Here is a 19,721-nt window from a genome sequence, read left to right on the forward strand (position 1 = left end):
AAAAAAAAAAAAAAAAAGGGTATGTAGGAGTTCCACTCTACTTGATAAAGTTTAACATTAAGATCCTGAAAAATAGAAAAATGTCATGAAAGCTAGAAGATTAAGTATGAAAGTAATTAAGAATATTGAAAAAATAGATGATTAAGAAAAAGACCCTCTGGTGAAGTTTAATACAATCTCTTCTATAAATCTATACATAATCACCTCTAAGGAAATGAGAACACCAAAGATTAAAGCAGATTCAGCTAAAATATTATTTATGTCTTTAAGTGCTTTTCACTAATTCATTAGTTGCAATAAAAAGTTTTTTTCTATTTTTTTGCAAAATGACCCCATAATGAAAACCTTAAATTAAATAATTTTGAAGCATCCTTTAATTCTCTATATTGCTCTTTTGGAAATAATATATTTTGAAGCACTTTCACTTCCCTTTAGATGAGAAAAGGTCAAATAACCTCAAGTTTTCTTCTTTTTTTCAGAACAGAAAAACATTCTGTCCCTTCTTTTCATAAATTTGCATGTGGATATGATTTTTTTAAAATGCAGAACAGGGCCCCCATTACTAAGCTAAACTTTCCATGATTGTAAAACACTATGCTAGCAATGAAGCTAACCTGGCTGCCACCTTGTGTTAGTCCATCCTTACACTGCTATGAAGAAATACCCGAGACTGGATAATTTATAAAGAAAAGACGTTTAATTGACTCACAGTTCCACATGGCTGGGAAGGCCTCAGGAAACTTACAGTCATGGTGGAAGGTGAAGGGGAAGAAAGGCATCTTCTTCACAGGGCAGCAGGAAGGAGAAATGTGGAACAAAGTGGGGAAAGCCCCCTTATAGACTGGGTGCAGTGGCTCACACCTATTATCCGAGCGCTTTGGGAGGCTGAGATGGGTGGATCATCTAAGGTCAGGAGTTCGAGACCAGCGTGGAGATTGAAATCCCATCTCTGCTAAAAATACAAAAAAAGAAAAAAAAAAATTACCTGGGTGTGGTGGCAAGTGTCTGTAATCCCACCTACTCAGGAGGCTGAAGCAGGAGAATTGCTTGAACCCAGGAGGTGGAGGCTTCAGTGACCCGAGACTGCACAACTGCACTCCAGCCTGGGCAACAAGAGTCAAACTCTGTCTCAAAAAAAAAAAAAAAGAAAGCCCCTTATAAACCATCAGATCTTGTAAGAACTCACTGACTGTCACAAGAAAAGCATGAGAGTAACCGCCCCCATGATTCATTACCTCCTACTGTGTCCTTCCCATGACACGTAGGGATTATGGGAGCTACAATTCAAGATGAGATTTTGGTGGGTACACAGCCAAACCCTACCACATCTCTCCCATCCCGTTGATTCTGAGGCTGACTTAGCAGCTCTTGCTAGTTATGGGGAGGTCTCTGCTTCTTTTCCTCACCATAAGTGTTGAAATGAAGATGCTCATTTTAGGGCTGGATGTAGTGGCTCATGCCTATAATCCCAGCACTCTGGGAGGCCAAGGCCGGCAGATCGCTTGAGGTCAGGAGTTTGAGACGAGCCCGGCCAACATGTTAAAACACCATCTCTACTAAAAACACAAAAATTAGCCAGGCATGGTGGCAGGTGCCTCTAATCCCAGCTACTTGGGAAACAGGCACAAGAACTGCTTGAACCCGGGAGGCAGAAGTTGCAGTGAGATCGCGCCACTGTACTTCAGCCTGGGTGACAGAGCGAGACTCTGTCTCAAAAAAGAAAATTTTAGGAGAACGTGCATACTGATTTGCACATATGCATATTGAATTTTCAAAGCATATTCACAGAATATTACCTTTATTTAATTTGCTGAGCTAGTGGTGCTAATTCCATTTGATGGACTGGGATATGGGTCGCTGGTTAAGTTAATGTCATATAACTACCGATGCCAAAGTTAGCCACATCTTACTTCCAGACATTTACTTTATTTCTGGTTTCAAAAATTATTAAATCTGAAAATTACTTCTGATTTTAAAGGGATTCTCTGAAATGGAAAACAAATAAAGACAAGTTGTTGTATGGTGCAAAGTGATGGAAATTAGGCCAAATCCAGCCTCAGTTTGTATCATCAATTTCCTTATCTGTAAAATGAAGCTAGTATACATTTTCAAGGTTATTATGAAGATTAAATGATAAGGTTTATACATGGAACATTTAGTATTTTACCTAGTTCACATAAGACCGTCACGAAATAGTCGTAAATTATAAAAATAATGATTTAACTTTGGTTTTCGTAAGGTTATCATTAAATGAGAGGTTCGGTACCACTGCTGGTAGGTGCTAAGCTTCAGCAAAGTCTTATTTTGAAGATGCCGTATTTTTTATAAGACTGCTAATCCATTCAAAAATAGTCTACTACATGCCAGGCGTGGTGCTAGGTGCTGGACATAGAGTAGTGAGAAAGAGTCCCTGCCCTCAGGCAGCTTACATTTTAGATGGATCTATTAGTATTTGCAGCTTGGGCTGCTCCTACAGCTTTCTTGCACCAAATAAGTGTACTTTGATCAGAACCTCAGAAGTGGAATTAATTCAGCACACAGTATTTGCTGAAGGAAGGGGAATGAGCAAAGAAAAACTTGGGGATTCACCAGGGTACCAATCAACCAATGCCAGTGTCCCACACTGGCCCAGAATCCACATACTACGAACTTAAACTCACATGGAGAAGTCCTCTAATAAAAGGATAATATTGGTATTATGTATATCTCATACCTAGAGCAAAAGCCTCTCCGTGTATGTTGTCTTCTCTCTCCAAAGGAAGAATTCATTATATCCCTGCCATATTGCCAAGTTTAGCTAGAATTTTGAGTGGAGCCCCAATCACCAAGTCTTACTTAAGATGTCTTTATTTCCTATCTAGTATATTTTCAGTCCTTCCTATTTCCCTTTGTTCCTTTGGGCCCTGTGTTTTTAGCACCCCAGACCCACACTGAGTGTGGATTTTGTCCTATGAAAATACTCTCACACTCTTGTTAGTAAATTATTCGGGCTTCTGTGTTGCTCTTGAGTTTTGGTTAGGCCTAAGAAATGTATTCCATGGGGAAGATTTTGTTTTTCCCTTACCCCTGCATTTGTTTCTGTTTGGGGATCTCTTTTTGCACATTTCTGGCCTGAAGCTGCTCTTGAAACTTCTGAAACTTGTTTCCTAGGATCGAGGAGATAACATCACGGAGATCAGTGGCTGTTAATGGGCACCGCCACAGGTTAGTCCGGAGCAAAGACAAGGGCCGCTAAAGAGACCATTGACCTGGGCTATTGGGTACAGGTTGTTGCAGTTTGATCCTGCACCATACCTTGAAGGCAGCCTGGCCTGGAATGGCTAATGAGGCTGAGGCAGGTTAGATATCATAAGCATAATTAGATGAACAATGTGCATGTCTTTTTAACTGCAAGCTAGCTGAGGGTGTGAAAGGGTACTATTTAGGCCCCATCATTGTATTGCTAGCTCCTAGTCTAGGGAGGCATCTTAAATATGTTGCCCCAAATTCCATCTGAATTCAGAGTCAAAGAAGCAGTGACAACGTTGAATTTATGTGGCTTATCTTCACGGTGTCAGGTTTGCTTAGGTTTGATTGATTACCTTCAATTCTAACCTCGGCTTTGGTTTTTCAGTTCCCCAAATGGACAGTGTCTTGAGGAGCATGTGACTTGAAGATCCTCCATTCTATAATTTACTTAGAAATCCTAGCTGGAGGACATGGTTACAAGTATTCTCCTGGCTACAGTCATCCTCCTCCTGTTGCAAACAATCTCTATGGAGATGAGAACATAATTGTAGTCATCCTTGATTGCTTACTGCAGTTATCTTTAACTCTGTCTTGATATTAAAGGAAGTGTTGTCAATTCCAAAGACTAAGGACAATTTTTAAAATGTGTAAATATTGTAATTCCAAAACATACCATAGATACAGACACGTGCATATCCAAGGTATTAGTAAACCATTATCCACTCGAGGTAATTATGTGATTTCTGAGTCACAAATCATTTCCCTTTAATACAAAACTAGGAAAATATCCAAAGACTAGTGAAGGTAGCCATCTAAGTACCCGGGCTGGTAAATGTAAAACAAGGAAACCCTGGTTGTAATGTTTTTTATGTACTTTTGGCTGCCTACCTTCTTACTGTATTTCCAGGAAAACCAAGGTCTTTTCAGAGTTTAGAATCAGTTATGCACTGGCTCTTTGAGTACTTGACATCCTAGTGGATGGCTTAGAAGAGGTTGTAAGGGAACCATTTTCATTTCAATCTAAATGCATATTTTGCAACTGTTGATGTATTCTGATAGAAAGCTTCACATTCCAGAATGGATTCTATTAAGTTTTAAAATGATAATTAAATTTCTTTTTCTTTTCTTTCTTTGGCTTCAGAGTTGACTGTTAAGTGTCACTTTTTTGGGCTCTATCTTTGGGTCTTCAGCATATTTTAAATGCCTGAGGTATTCTTAGACTGATTGCCAACCTCTTTGCAGTTTCTTAAAAAAAATCTACCCTTTTAACTGCTCCTCCAGTCTAGATGTCTCCTGGACTAGTGTCAATTGTTCTTTCTCTTTTTACATGTGACTTAAATGGTACATCATCCTGTGTTAGGCTGTTCTTGCATTGCTATAAAGAAATACCTGAGACTGGGTAATTTATTAAGAAAAGAGGTTTAATTGGCTCCCGGTTCTGCAGGCTGTACAGGAAGCATAGCACTGGCATCTGCTTGACTTCTGGGGAAGCCTCAGGGAGATTTTTCTCATGGTAAAAGGCTAAGCAGGAGCAGGCACTTTACATGGTGGGATCAAAGGGAGGTGCCACATACTTTAAACAGCCAGATTACTATCGAGGACCCCACCAAGCCATGAGGGACCTGCCCCCATGACCCAAACCCCTCCTGCCAGGCCCCACCTGCAATGCTGGGGATTACATCTTAACATGAAATTTGGAAGGGACCTCCAAACTCTGTATCAGTCACTAATGAAGACCCCCTTCTACCAGTAAGGTTCAGAATTGAATTCCATTTGTTCCCTAAATACTTACTTGATTGCTTTTATTTTAAAAATATTTAGTCGAATAGCTCTCCAATACAGAATTTTGTTCATATGGCCACTTAACTCCATTCCCAAAGTTCGTCCATCCTGATCCTAATTTCTTATGTGCAAAGGGCCTGTGGTTACACTGAGTTCTGCAATTTACAGTTTCACTCCTGAAAATCATTCTTTTATTAATTAAAGAATCAGATTAAGATTTGATTTCCATCTTTTCCCACTCACTGGCTAATTTGGCTTTGATATTCAGTCTATATGAGCCTTAACGTCTATGAAATATGGATACTATTAACAGTGCTGGAAGAATGTAAAAGAAAATATGCATGTAAATCAGTCATAAGTGCTTGACATGTGGGTAGACACATGAACGGTGTTGATTATGATATTGCTCCAGCTGAAAAGGTTGAAAGGGCAGAAGAGAAAAAAAGAAGAAGGAAAGGAAGAGGGGAAGTAGCAGAAGAAAGGAAAAGAAGAAAGAGAAATGCAAGAGCATGTAATGGCTAAAATAATGAGATTGTAGCTTAGCCTTTCAGGAAGGTTTGCCAAGTATCACTTCCTTTAATTTACATAGTTCTCATCTTCCATGCAATTACAAAGTGTGACGAGAGTCTCTCTGAAATTTATTATTTTCCTTTCCTTTCTTTTTCCCTCAGGAAGATGCCAATGGAAACTGCTTTTCAGTTTCTCTCTGCTGGCCCTTTGCCCTAACTTTTGACCTCCTCTCTGCATTAGCTAAACTCCACCTCACCCCTCTATCAAACAGCTTGACCACGTCTTCGCTGTTGTGACAACTCTGATTCATGAGAGGACTCTATCCCCTGCCGTCAAAGGGCTGTTTCAACCCGATTAGATAATGTTGGAGCTAGACTTAATTTAAATAGGTTTTGAAGCTGCTGTCTCTATTTTGTAAACTATATATTTTTAAAATCTACTGATTTTTGTCTAGTTAATTCAGCTGTCCTTACATAAACTTCATTTAAAAAGTCGTTGGAACATCAGCATGGCCTATATGGAATAAATATAGGAGTTAATTTTCAGTACAACTGGTTTTTAAAGTTTAATAGCCAATAAATGTAAACACAAAATGACAGTTGCCTCATTACAAATGTAAACACATATATAAACCTACCCAGTAGCAATTTGAAACAAGCTTAGGAATCCACCTCCTACTTTTGTTATGCCTGAGCCTTTTTTCATCAAGTCTATCTTTCCCTTTGATTTATTAGTTCCTTCCTTACCACTGTGGCTATCAAATAAGGACCCTAAAATAGTTATTTATAATGAAAAATAACTTTAGGATCTTAACAAAGGGAGAAAAAAGACTCTTCATATAACCCTTTCAATTAAAGAAAACCGAGCTACAATGTGCATTTTTATCCAGAATATCACCATTTGCCCCAGGTCCACCCAACCCTTGGTGTGCTTAAGACATGGCTCTGTCAGATGTAAAACTCTGGACATAACTGCTGTGGGGAAGAAAAGCCACCCACTCATGCCCAAGAAGCTGCTTCAGATTCCCTGATGATCAGGTTCAAGGTCATTTTTCTGTACCTTCTTTGTTAAAAGATGCTTTGATTATACAGAATTCTTTCAATTTTTTTGGCCTTTGTTCTCTTATAATTCAGTGAGAATAAGAGAATGTCAGTTGCTTCAGCAGTTAGTGACACTGGTTAGAACTCCCTTCAGATGAAAGTCTGAGGCCCAGATGAGCTCTGAGCTGGATGTTCCCCAGTGGGGTTAGCCTTCCACAGCTCTCAGAGCACAAAGACGATTTTGAGTCTCAGCCGTCACTCTTATCAAATATTCTTACCCTTTTGCAGCAATTACTTTTGTCACTATTGCTATTACGGTTCTGCTAAAATCTCTCTGTCTTTCTCATATTTCTGTAAAGTCATGCACTGCATAATGATGTTTTGGTCAATGATGGACCACTTATACAAGAGTAGTCCTATAAGATTATAATACTGTTTTTCTGTTTGTTTGTTTGTTTGTTTGTTTTTAGACAGGGTCTCACTCTGTTGTCCAGGCTGGAGTGCAGGGGCCATGTTGGCTCACTGAAGCCTCAACCTCCCAAGGCTTAGGTGATCCTCTTACCTCAGCCCCTGATTAAGTGGGACCATGTCCGGCTAATTTTGGCATTTTTTTTTTAGTAGAGATAGGGTTTTGCTATGTTGCCCAAGCTGGTCTTAAATTCCTGGACTCAAGCAATCCACCTGCCTCAGCCTCCCAAAGTGCTGGGATTACAGTTGGGAGCCACCGCACTGGCCTAATACCATATTTTTACTCTACCTTTTCTACATTTTAATGTTTACATACACAGGTATTTCCTATTGTGTTCAGTGCAGTGGCATGCTGTACAGATAGCCTTCGAAGCAATAGGGAGTATGATAGAGCCTATGTGTGCACCAGGTTATACCATCTTGGTTTGTGTGAGTACGCTCTATGATGTTTACATGACGAAGAAGTCACCTAATGATGCATTTCTCAGGATGCGTCTTCATTGTTAAGTGAGGCATGACTGTATAAGAAATAAATTTATTTTCAGCACATGCTGACTACTTTATCTTAACAAAATGTTAACGTAATTTAGCCCTTACTACAGAAGTCGGCATCATAATATGTAGATTGCTTATGCTAATCGGGAAACGTTAAGGTAAACTATGTCTATTTTAAGTGAAGTAAGTGGTTTAAAGGACTCCATTTCAAGGAAAACTTCACTTCAGTAATTCTTTTAAAAAATCTGCCTCTAAGTGTTTCTATTCCCAATAGTAAAATAAATAGACAAACAAACAGCTCTTACTAAAACAACAGTAATTTACTATCTCACACCAGAAGAAATGAGATTTCAAATGTGGAGAAGGTCTGGGATAGTAACACCACTTTTAGAAATTACACATTATGTTTGTTTTAACATAAATTTGAATTCAAGGAAATTTTCGTGCTCTCAAAGAAACTGGGGAGCTTCAAATAAGTTACCTACAAACACACAGTCTCATTATTTTCAGCATACTAACTTCTAATTTTTATAATTTGCTATACACAATATTGTCTGTAATTTTAATTAACTAATACGTGCCATTTTATATTCTGCATTTTGCATACATTTCCTTATATCAGTATAACTTCCATATTTCTTATGATAATAAAGTATTATATAAGTTTAGCGGTTTAACATTCCATAATGTTAAACTGTTCCCCTGTTATTGTGTTACGGTGTTAATAACAGTAGTAACAACAGCTGCCATTCATTAACTGTTCACACAATAAATACTATGTTAAAAGCATCATTTATCAAAGTAACAAAGAATCTTGATTTGTCATGTGGAAATGCATAGATTTTAGAACTCGGTATATAACAAGTCCTTGAATAACTTTGTTTTATTCAACTTTATTTTCTTATAATTATAATATTGGTGGAAAAAAAATGTTAGTTGGGGCCAATTTCTGTGTGGAGTTTGCACAAACCCCCCATGTCTGTGTGGGTTCTCTCCAGGTACTAAGGTGAGCAAGAACCTATCAACAATGTTACGTGGGGACTTACTGTACTAATATCTGTGTGACTTTAGTCAAGAAAAAAAAAATTCCCTAGTTTTTTCTTCATCTTCAATATCTTCTTGTGAACACATGTAAATAGTAGCTGACGTAGAGGTTGTACCTCCCACTGAGCCTCACATGTAGTAGGTGTTCAAGAAATGAGGGAATATTGTTCCTGGGAGCTGCCTAAAGTTGACTTACATCCATAAAATGAGATTTATTTCATTTTATGTGTATTTCCAGATGGATCTCCAGGACAACGAAATTGTCAATGCCACCTGCAATATGCTATGTTCATTTTTTATTTTTATTTTTATTTTTTTTCTAGACAGGGTCTCACTCTTGTCACCCAGGCTGGAGTGCAGTGGTATGATTACCTCTCACTGCAACCTCCACCTCCCAGGCTCAGGTGATCCTTCCATCTCAGCCTCTCAAGTAGCTGGGACTACAGGTGTGCGCCACCGCGCCAGGTTAATTTTTGTATTTTTTTGTAGAGACGGGGTTTCACCATGTTGCCCAGGGTGGTCTTGAACTCCTGGACGCAAGCAATCTGCCTGCCTTGGCCTCCTGAAGTGTTGGGATTATAGGCACGAGCCACCATGCCAAGCCAATTTTTTATATACCAAATCCTCACCGAGGCTGCCTTTCTGTCATTCTTTCTTTACTTGTTCATTCTTCACTTCTTTCTCTTAACGAATATTAGAACGTGTTGCACACCTGGAAATCACTGCAATACCCCAGATTGTAACTGCTGTGAAGGAAATTCCTCTATTCAACAGGAATCAGAAGACCCTTGTGCAGTATAGGCAGTAGATAGGCAGAGAAGTCTGGTAGATAGGCAGAAGTATGTATGTGTGAGCATTTTTAAAAAAACTATGTCTGTCTTCCCCCGGAGATTATAATTAATCATCTTGATATTATGCTATATCAGACAGAATGACCAAGATATAACCTCCTGGGAAAGACAGATATACAAACAGATAATAACACAATATAATATTATTATATACATTATGTACAAAATGTCATGGCAGTATATTTGTGCCTGAGGGACTGGGGGTTGGTAAGAATTAGCTTTTGAATTATTATTTTTTCAAATGAGTAGCAGTTTACCAGATAAATAGAAAGGCACCCCAAATAAGAAGATGTTGTCAGGCCGGGCGCGGTGGCTCAAGCCTGTAATCCCAGCACTTTGGGAGGCCGAGACGGGCGGATCATGAGGTCAGGAGATCGAGACCATCCTGGCTAACACGGTGAAACCCCATCTCTATTAAAAAATACAAAAAACTAGCCAGGCCAGGTGGCGGGCGCCTGTTACTCGGGAGGCTGAGGCAGGAGAATGGCGTAAACCCGGGAGGCGGAGCTTGCAGTGAGCTGAGATACGGCCACTGCACTCCAGCGTGGGTGACAGAGCAGACTCCGTCTCAAAAAAAAAAAAAAAAAAAAAAGAAGATGTTGTCTACTCACAGAAAACAGAAGGAGCAAAGTCAAGTATGGAGCATAGGAGACAACTGAGTATCTGGCAACCACTTCCTATAGCTGTAATAATTTTGGTTGGAGATTAGTATTAGAAGAGGAGGGAGAGAAAGTAAGTTAGGCAGTTAGGAAATCTCACGTACCTCCCATGAGACAGGCAGTATTCTAGACATCTTGTGCATATTTTGTCTTACAACTCTCAGAACAACTGTATTTTAGAGGTGGTGCCAGTGAGACTTTGAATATGAGGCTGGCTGTCCAAGGTCCTGTAGCAAGAATATATCAGAATTGGTGTTTAGAGCCAAGTCTTCCAGCTCAAAACCCATCTCTAAGATGTGATGGGGAAACCACTTAGGGATCTTCTCATTTATTTGGGTTTAATTAACTTCTCTGCTGGAAGATAAATCTTTGGGATTTTGTTCTCTGTTGTCTCAAAAACAGACGTTCTACAAATGTATTTTACCTTTCTTTGATGTTTTTCAAAAGTAAATGCCACCTCTCCATGGAACTATTATGTATGTAGCAGATTCTTCTCTATAACCTTCATGCTTTCTTCATTTTACATTTTTACCATTTATGCATCTTTGCTGTGGTCCACTCTTTGCCCTTAAATGGGGGCGAATGGAGGATCTTTTAACTTTTTTAGAGTTCTTCTGTTTGCTGTTATCATGACCTTTCTTAGGCCTTCAGCAAGAAGACTGGTTGTCTCAGTTATCTGTCATTCTGAAGATTGGCACCTTTAGGGAGGGAGTCAGAGCCCTGGAGATTTCCTTGAAGAGAATGCCATTCTGGCACGTTGCAGAATGACACTATCTCGGTGGCCAGCTTTCTCCATCCATCCTCATTGCCCCAGCCTGTGCGCCTGACATGAAGTGTGGCTGAGTCTGACCTCATTTCTCGTGCTTCCTACAGGGAAAATCCTGCTGTCCCCAAAGAAATACCCTGCCCTACTCAAGGCGGTTACTTCATTGCCCCTGAGGCTCATGATCTTCTGTAGGGCCAGGGGTTCGCAGCGTCTGCTTCCAATCTGCCCTAAAGCACCCCTCTTCCTGTCATATAATCTCCTCCAAATCAAGCATGAGCAATTCTCTAGACCAGAAATCAGCAACCGATTTTTTCTTTCTTTCTTTCTTTCTTTTTTTTTTTTTTTTTTTTTGAGACAGAGTCTTGCTCGGTCGCCCAGGCTGGAGTGCAGCGGTGCAATCTCGGCTCACTGCAAGCTCCGCCTCCCAGGTTCACGCCATTCTCCTGCCTCAGCCTCCCGAGTAGCTGGGACTACAGGCGCCGCCACCTCGCCCGGCTCATTTTTTTGTATTTTTGGTAGAGACGGGGTTTCACCGTGTTAGCCAGGATGGTCTCCATCTCCTGACCTCGTGATCCGCCCGCCTCGGCCTCCCAAAGTGCTGGGATTACAGGCGTGAGCTACCGCGCCCGGCCCAGCAACCGATTTTTATAAGGGGTCAGATAGTATATATTTTAGGCTTTGTGGGTCATACTGTTTCTGTTACAACTACTCAACTCTGCCATGGTAACGTGAAAGCAGCCAGAGACAATATGTAAATGAATGGCTGTGGCTGTGTTCCAATAAAACTTTATTTATAGACTCTGATATTTGAATTTCAAATAATTCGCACAATTCTTTTAGTTTGTTCCAAACATTTAAAAATGTCAAAACCATTCTTAGCTCACAGGCTACACAAAAACTGGCAGCAGGGTTGGAGTTTGCCCACTCTTGCTCTGGGGAGATTGCTGTGGTGCTGCTTTTTCTGCAGAGTAAATTGCGATCTGACCACTAGAGCCTCCAAGCTGGCTGTTTTTCTGTAGCATCTCCAATCCAGAGCCGCTTTTCCTAGCTCCTAGTAATCATGCAGTTTCTGCCTGTAGACTTTGACTTCAGTTTTCTCCTATATTCATGCTGTCCTTCCCCCTGTGATCGAGGAAGGTGTGTAGGTGTAAGTCCCATTAGGAAGCCGATGCCTAATCTACAGGTAAAACATGGATTTTTTTCTTTCTGGAAAATATCTTTATTATTTAACCTTTTTCTATTTTTGAGAAATAGAATTCGATCTCTAAATGAGTTAAATTAAACTAACTGCTAACTAGTGTGTGATTTTTGGAATGAATATATTTGAACTTCATTCAAATGATATTTCAGATTATTCTTTTTCTTCTTGAGATTGTATTGCAAACAGAAAGATAACTTTGGCAAGTAAATTAAAGGATTGACAAAACAAAAGTGTGAATTAAGGCAGAAAATAGATGCCAATGCCTACTTTTGTTGTTGCTGTTCATTCATTCATTTACTCAGCACATATTTGTATGTGCCAGGCACTATATTTCCAAGTGAGATCTCACTTTATATCTATCTTGACATACAAAGATGAGTAGAATACTATGCTTGCATTTTAGAGAACTACATGGGAGACAGAGAACTAGTGAGATGTGTCTTTATATATCAACTCAATATCTGTTGGTCACATTGTAGGACATGTAGAGCACAACCAATCATTGAAAGAAGGGCTGTTCTGCATGGTCGACGTGATATGGTAAAGCAGCATGTTCTATGGAGGGCAGAGTCCTGGGCCAGTTGCCCTACTCTCCTGAGTCTTTAAATCTGTAAAGCGAGACGACTACATTGCAGATTTGTGGTGAAGTCTAAATGGAAGTTCATATGCATGCATAGGGTAATGCTCAACACATAGGCCTTAAAAAATCCACATCACGGGATAAGTTTGGTTTTCTTATTGATAAGCATATGGCTTTCTAGAAATGTTACATTGAGTTACTAGTAAATTTACTTCTGAATCAGACATATTTACTGACTGTGTGGTATGTTCGCATGGCTATACTTCACACTGTGTACAAAACGGAGGTATTACCTGTTCTCACTTATAAGTAGGAGCCAGGCTATGGGTATACAAAGGCATCCGAGTGATAATCATGGACATTAGAGATTCAGAGGGTGGGAGGAGGGTGAGGGATAAAAACTACCTATTGGATACAATGTACACTGCTTAGGTGATGGATGCACTAAAATCCTAGACTTCACCACTGTGCAATTCACCTGTGTAACCAAAAACCATTGGTATTCTTAAAGCGAATGAACTAAAAACAACAACAGCAGAGGTATGTAGGTTAAGGTCTTTCTGTTGGGTTGCTTATCAAACATCTTTTTATTTTTATTATTATTATTATTATACTACAGATTAGAAAGATAATCTTATGCAAACCATATGAGATCATACTTATTGACTGATTTTGTCATCTTTTTGTGTCTGTTTAGATATGAACAGTAATGGCACATATTTTGGTTGTGAGTCACTCAGTGGACTGTGGATTGAATGAACTGTATCCATCCCCATCATGATGTGCAACACCAAGTCTCTTCACTAGTAGGTATTTTTAAACTAATATCATGTACACAGTTATATGTTGAGATTTTCAACAGAGTACCTATTTTTAGAATGAAAAATGTGCAAAACACATGTATTTGTGTTGCTGGTATGAAATACGGCTAGATCTAGTCTATTTCTGTATCAACCAATTGCAAAATGAAGGAGCATGCTGAGCTGTATCGATTAGGTGTAAGTATACAAATATGATAATTATGTATACCTGTATAGGCAGAATTTAGAAGTATAGAATCTTCCTTCTTTCTTAATTGAATTAAAAAACGTCACTGGACAGTTTCAGTATCTTCTGGTTAATATCATATAGATCTGGTGCCAATGTAAGCTTAAACTTTTTACCTAGTTTATACTTTGAAACAGTTTAATTTTATTATACAGGGTATTTGATGTGCTTCCACTTACAGATGCACCGTACTAACAGTTGGTGTATGATATTTATGGTGTTATGGAAAGAAAGTTAAACTCAGTCAGAAGATGTTAATTTTATTTCATCTCCAACATTTCTCCTCATACTAGTCCCCTAATCTCTAGGCCTCGGTTTCATTTGAAAAATGATAGGAATCGCTTCTGCTTTACCTACTTCATAAGATTTCCTTTGAAGGTCAAAAGAGGTAATGGATGTGAAATTATTAGCTAACGCTCAAACTCTGTAAAAATAAATGGTGTTATCTGTGGTCAACTAACATCACAAGTAGGGGGCTGGAAAAAATTGTGACCGTAATTGTCTCTTCAAATTAATTAATGCAGTCTACTATTTTATATGTTACTTACCTAAGAGATAAATGATAAAATCCTAATTAATTTTAATTTATGACCCAAATTCATTTTGTATATTTGAGAAAATTATGTTTAAATGATATATGAGGAAACATGTTTCTCACACACCCATGCACACAGCAATCCCCACCAACCATCAGGAATTTCTGCTGCTGCTTCCCTCCAGCGTATTTACTTTTATTAGATTTTATCTATTCGGTCTTTACACAGGAAGGAGAAAGATATATTAGATATTTCTTTTATGTACTTTAGTTTCAAGATAAACAATGTAGGAATTTGGCGAGATTGTAAATATTATTTAAATATTATATTTAAAACATTTATTAACTGAAATCTTTCTAACATCTTCTGTGACCATTCTCTTTAGCTAGGAGAATACAGCTAGCCTGTTTAAAATGAACAACTGAAAATGTAATCTTAACAAATATATTCAGTAATATTGAGAAAGACTTTTCCACTAAATTTAAACAAGTTATATAACCAGGCTTATGCAATGAAACTGGTTTGCAAATTCTAATTCCTGAAATTAGATATGATTTTCACTAGACGGGCAGTGGTCTGTTACATGAATAAAATTTTTGCATCTAAATGAAACAAAAATCTTAACCGGTGACATATTCACTAGCTAATATTGTAGCGTAGTGCTGAAGTATGCAGGATCTGTAGTCAGACTGCCTGAGGTTGCAACCCAGTTCCACCATTTTGTAGCTTTGCAAAGTTGGACAAGTCATTTAATTTCTCTGTGCTTTAGTTTGCACATTTGTAAACTGAGACTAATAAAAAGAGATCTATCTTATTGCATAGGCTTGTTGTATGGATTACATGAGTTAATATGGGCAAGTGTTTGGGAGCAGTGTGAGACTTACTAAGTTATCAGTCAGTTCCCTGGGGAGTGTGGGATTATCCTGATGAGCACAGATTTTAGAATCAGAAAGCCATGGGTCCAAAGTCATTTATTAATTGTGAAGTTTTCAAAAGCCTCAATTTCTGAGAAATAAAATGGTAATGATTATGATACACTCCATACTGCCTTTGTTCAGATGGCTTAACACAGCATCCACACAAGGAATGGTAGCTGTCACCTTTGTCGGGCATTGTAAAGATATCATCACAAATCATTATATAGTATGATTTTAAAATAATGTAAACCAGAGAACTTCTGAATTTGAAAATGTTCTTGCCGTGTGTTATATTTAAAGGACTTTTGTAAATGTGCTCAATTATAGGATTTATTTTGTTAGATTCAGAATTTCCAAAAAGATTAACAAATATTTAAATCAAACAACAAAATGCAAACATAGCTTGAATATGGAATACTGAAATGACAAAAAAAAAATGGCTTTATTAGGCCGATCAAGGAACATCAAATGAATGTTCAATTTACTTTGAATTTTGGACTGTCACCATGTTTAAAATGACTTTTTTTTTGCAGGAGAGAAAGAGGGCAAAAAAGAAAGGAGGTATAAATGTAGAAAATGTTTCACAAAGTGATGGGGAGTAAGGGCTTGAACTTTCACTTTCATAATCATGAGTTCTATATCAGACGTACACTTGTTTTTATTATGAATCAACTTAAGATATTGTCCTTTGAGCTTACATTGGACAAAATTCAGTGGTTTTAGTGGGTGACATTTTCCAAATGAGTCATAGTTTGTTCCCAAGGTGGAAAGTACTGATAACTTGAGGCAATATTTAGAGTCAAGAGCATGAGCCCGTGTTTTGTGTCCATCTCTCTAGTTGAGCCAGTTGCTGGGCTGACGTGTATCACTCAGACCAGAAAGCCAAGTCTTGTTCCCTGACGTCCTCCTTATAAACCATCTAAAACAATGACAGCGTTTAGTTTGTCCAACTCTGTCCATCTCTGTATCCAGAAAATCTTTCACATGTAAATCTCATCTGACTTACTAGACTTGCTTATAATTCAGATTAAAATGTTATCTGTGATTGCTTTGCACACACCCATTTATTCTTCTTCGTATTTATTTTTGCAGTAACTTCTTCAGCCTTTATAGAGTTTTCCTCTGATGAGGACAGTAGTGGTTATGGAGGAAGCTTTGGGGCATAAAGGCTTTGGGGGTGCATTTCTTGGTAAGAACCTACATACTATGGACATGGGTACAGGCCTGGTTGCTGTGTTGCTGTCCCTCCATGAGGGCCTGGGTGAGAGATGCTCATGGCGCTGATGTGATGCTGGCCTGCTCTCCCAGGGCCTGAAGCATGCCATACTTCTAGCCCTTCAGTGTGGCCAACATGCACATTAAGAAGTCTCATATTAGGATTTAGAATGTAATAAAATGAAAAAAGCAAGGTTATGCAGTTGGAATGCTGGCACTGCTGTGTTATTAGTCCATTTTCTGTTAGTCCATTTGCTGATGATAAAGACATACCTGAGACTAGGCAATTTGCAAAATAAAGAGGTTTAATGAACTTACAGTTCTATGTGGCTGGGGAGGCCTCGCAATCATGGTGGAAAGCAAAGAGGAGCAAGTCACATCTTACATGGATGGCAGCAGGCACAGAGAGAGCTTGTGCAGGGGAACTCCCCCTTATAGATCCATTAGATCTCTTGAGACTTATTCGCTACCATGAGAACAGCATGGGAAGGACCTGCCCCAATGATTCAGTTACTTCCCAACAGGCCCCTCACACAACATGTGGGAATTCAAGGTGAGATTTGGGTGGGGACACAGTCAAACCATATCACCTACTGAACAGACAGATGTTCGTGGATTTCTACTTATCTTCGTGGTTTTGTGGTCATTATATATATTTGTGATATTTACCTTAACATCACAAATTAAATTATGTATGTCTTTAGAAGTCTTCTTCTGGTTGGGTGCAGTCACCTGTAATCCCAGCGCTTTGGGAGGCCGAGATGGGCAGATTGCTTGAGGTCAGAAGTTTGAGACCTGCCTGGCCAACATGGTGAAAACCCATCTCTACTAAAAATACAAAAAAAAAAGAAAAATTAACCAGGTGTGGTGGCACACACCTGTAATTCCAGCTGCCTGGGAGGCTGAGGCATGAGAATCGCTGGAGCCTAGGGGATGGAGGTTGCAGCGAGTTGAGATAGCACCACTGCACTCCAGCCTAGGCAACAGAGAGAGACTCCACCTCAAAAAAAAAAAGAATCCAGTATCTATCTGATACTACTTAAATGCAGACTATGGAGCAGACATGGGATGTTCAGACCTGAAGTCTAATGTAATTTGGAGATACGAAATAGATGAAATCTTTACTACAGTGGAATTCTGAGAATAGCCCCTAACTTTATGCATGGCCTAATCATGGTAAAGGGAAGAGTATAAGCCTAGGAACAGAGGTGTATTCCAGCAGGCTGTATTGTGGTCCAAGCAGAAGGTGAGTCCTTTAAGAAGAGAGCCTGCTCAATGGTGACTGGAAGTGGAATCAATGAGCTGTGAATTTCCCAGAGAGGTTTAGTGATTCTCTCGGATGTGTTGACTATCAATGTCCTCTGCTTCCTTGCTGACCAAGCCCCACCTAGTAGCACCAAGCCTTACCTGCATGCCATGATCCCATGAGCCTCCCTGTGCTTAGATGTACGGTCCATTAATCAAACTCATGTTCTTCCGTTCAAACTCAGTTTACAGGCATTGTCATCTGTGAAAACTTCCTTGATCTTCCCCTTAAAATTCACTGTTTCTTTTTCTGCTTTTCTGTACTGTGTGCATGCCTATATTATAAATCACGCTCGCTTGTTTTGCAATGATTTGTTGATATAACAACTATCTCATTATCGTGTTAGCTTGTTGAGGGCAGTTCCTGTCTTGTTCATTCTTGTTTTTCCTGGGTCCAGAACTCAACCAATAGTTACTGATAAAATTAATGATTCAAATGGTTAATGATACATTTTGTCCTTAGATTGCACAAGAAATGATTGCATTTGGCATGTTACAAACATTTCCATGAAATGTCTTTCAACATGGATGTTATCTTAAAATTGTTATTAATATAAATCTGTAAAAAGTATGACCAGAAAAAAATGAAAAGTGGCAAATTTTATCTTACCATGATGTTTACATCATTGTAAATATTTTTATCAAAAGATACTAGGAATTTTGAAAATGTATATCTGACTCTACTACCTACCTTCTTAATTTATCATTAAGCTTTATTGATTGATTGATTGATTGATTGTGTCCCTGGGTGGGCTGGAAAATTTGATTTTTAGAGCAGCATTTCAACAATGATGAGAAATTTTCTGACCTCATGTTAACTGAAGGTGGAGTGACTGCCCTGATATGAGTTAGTGAGAAAAATATTTTTAAAATAGTTCTTAAGATTTTCTTTTATTATAGTAACTGTCATATTTCTTTTGATTGCTTTTGTTCAACACTCCAGACTTGAATACGTCACTGTTTTTAAATTATACATATTAAAGCATATTTACATAAATATAAAGCACATACATGCTATATAATTTATATATATAACTCATATGTCCAAGGCAGTCCCTGACCATTAATCATATGGGGAAGGTGGAAAATGTATATGTGTTATCATTCTTTTTTTTTTTTGAGAGGAAGTTTCAGTTTTGCTCTTATTGCCCAGGCTGGAGTGCAATGGTGTGATCTTGGCTCACTGCAACCTCCGTTTCCCAGGTTCAAGCGATTCTCCTGCCTCAGCCTCCTGAGTAGCTGGGATTATAGCCGTGCACCACCATGCCTGGCTAATTTTGTATTTTTAGTAGAGATGGGGTTTCTCCATGTTGGTCAGGCTGGTCTCGAACTCCCGACCTCGGGTAATCCACCGGCCTCGGCCTCTCAAAGTGCTGGGATTACAGGTGTGAGCCACTGCATGTGACCTGTGTTGTTATTCTTGTAGATTTAAGCTATTTGTTTAAAAATAGAGTGAAAAATAACTGAACCAAAAAAAGTCCTCTGTCAATAAATGAGTAGCTATACATCACTCAGAGAAGGACTTAAAATTGTTTAATTTAAACGTTTCTTCTTGAATTGTACGATTTTAACTGAAATTCTATCATACAATTTTAACATGAAAGATCATTAAGTCCGCTAAAACAGTGTTTTAACACATGATGCCCACCTTTGTTGCTTGCTGTAGACCAATCATATACAGTGAAGTCAACACGAGCTAATGAGATAGAGTAGCACAAATTATGTCAAGCCACTCGGATTTCACAGATGGCTGTAGATAGGTAACTGTAAAGCACTGAGCTAATAAAGATAATTTTTAAGAGAAGAAAATAGGTGATAGGTTACTCCAGTTGTCAGCACATAAGCTATTGTAGATTAACATGCATCCAGCCAAAAGGGGTAATGTTTGAATGAACCATGTATACCATATCAAGAGTATTCATCCACTTGTGTAACTAGAAATATAATAGAATAATGTAGGTATTATCACATTATTAAAGCTTTGATATGCTCAAGTAACTGGCAATACCGCAATAATAATTACTGTTGAATGAAAATGGCTATTTCTTTCTATATATGTATTTAATATATGATATAT

The 19,721-nt window shown here is 38.6% G+C and overlaps 1 protein-coding gene across 1 annotated transcript in view; it reads left to right on the forward strand.

The window, feature by feature from the left end:
- CHRM3 (cholinergic receptor, muscarinic 3) overlaps positions 1–19,721 on the forward strand; it is a 528,952-nt gene that overhangs the window by 155,909 nt on the left and 353,322 nt on the right. The window contains exon 3 of the transcript XR_001003275.1: positions 13,322–13,430. The gene's annotated coding sequence lies outside the window, so the exon portion shown is untranslated. The remainder of the gene's footprint in view (positions 1–13,321; positions 13,431–19,721) is intronic.

Source organism: Colobus angolensis, unplaced genomic scaffold (genome assembly GCF_000951035.1).
Source record: "Colobus angolensis palliatus isolate OR3802 unplaced genomic scaffold, Cang.pa_1.0 Scaffold40, whole genome shotgun sequence".
NCBI classification, from domain to species: Eukaryota; Metazoa; Chordata; class Mammalia; order Primates; family Cercopithecidae; genus Colobus; species Colobus angolensis.